Here is a 593-nt window from a genome sequence, read left to right on the forward strand (position 1 = left end):
GTACCCGCGGTGTCATAATTTTGAGCATTTTCAGCTAACAAGTCTAAATACTCCATTGCTTCATCAATGTTTTTATCTTCAAACGTTCCATTGCACATCAATTCAACCATTTGCCTATCTTTAGGTGTTAACCCTTCATAGAAATGTGAAACCAATCTCCATGTTTCAAAACCATGATGAGGGTAAGAATTAAGCAAGTCTCGATACCTATCCCAACATTGGTAAAATGTTTCTCCTAGTTTTTGAGTGAAAGTAGTGATTTGTCTTTTGAAAGAGTTTGTTTTGTGAGATGGAAAAAACATCCTTAAAAATTGTTGTTGCATTTCATCCCAAGCATGAATGGATCCTGGTCTTAAATTTTGTAGCCATGTTTTAGCTTTATCTTTTAATGAAAAAGGAAAAAGCTTTAATCTGATGGTGTTCATGTTACAATTTAAATTATTATATGTGTTGCAGACCTCCTCAAATTCCCTTAAATGCAAGTATGGATTTTCCGATTCTAAGCCATGAAAAGAAGGTAACAGTTGAATAATACCTGGTTTAAAATTAAAATGAAATGCATCGGGAGGAAAAAATATGCATGATGATGCACT

The sequence above is a fragment of the Populus euphratica genome, unplaced genomic scaffold, assembly GCF_000495115.2.
Source record: "Populus euphratica unplaced genomic scaffold, PopEup_1.0 scaffold765.1, whole genome shotgun sequence".
Classification (NCBI taxonomy): domain Eukaryota; kingdom Viridiplantae; phylum Streptophyta; class Magnoliopsida; order Malpighiales; family Salicaceae; genus Populus; species Populus euphratica.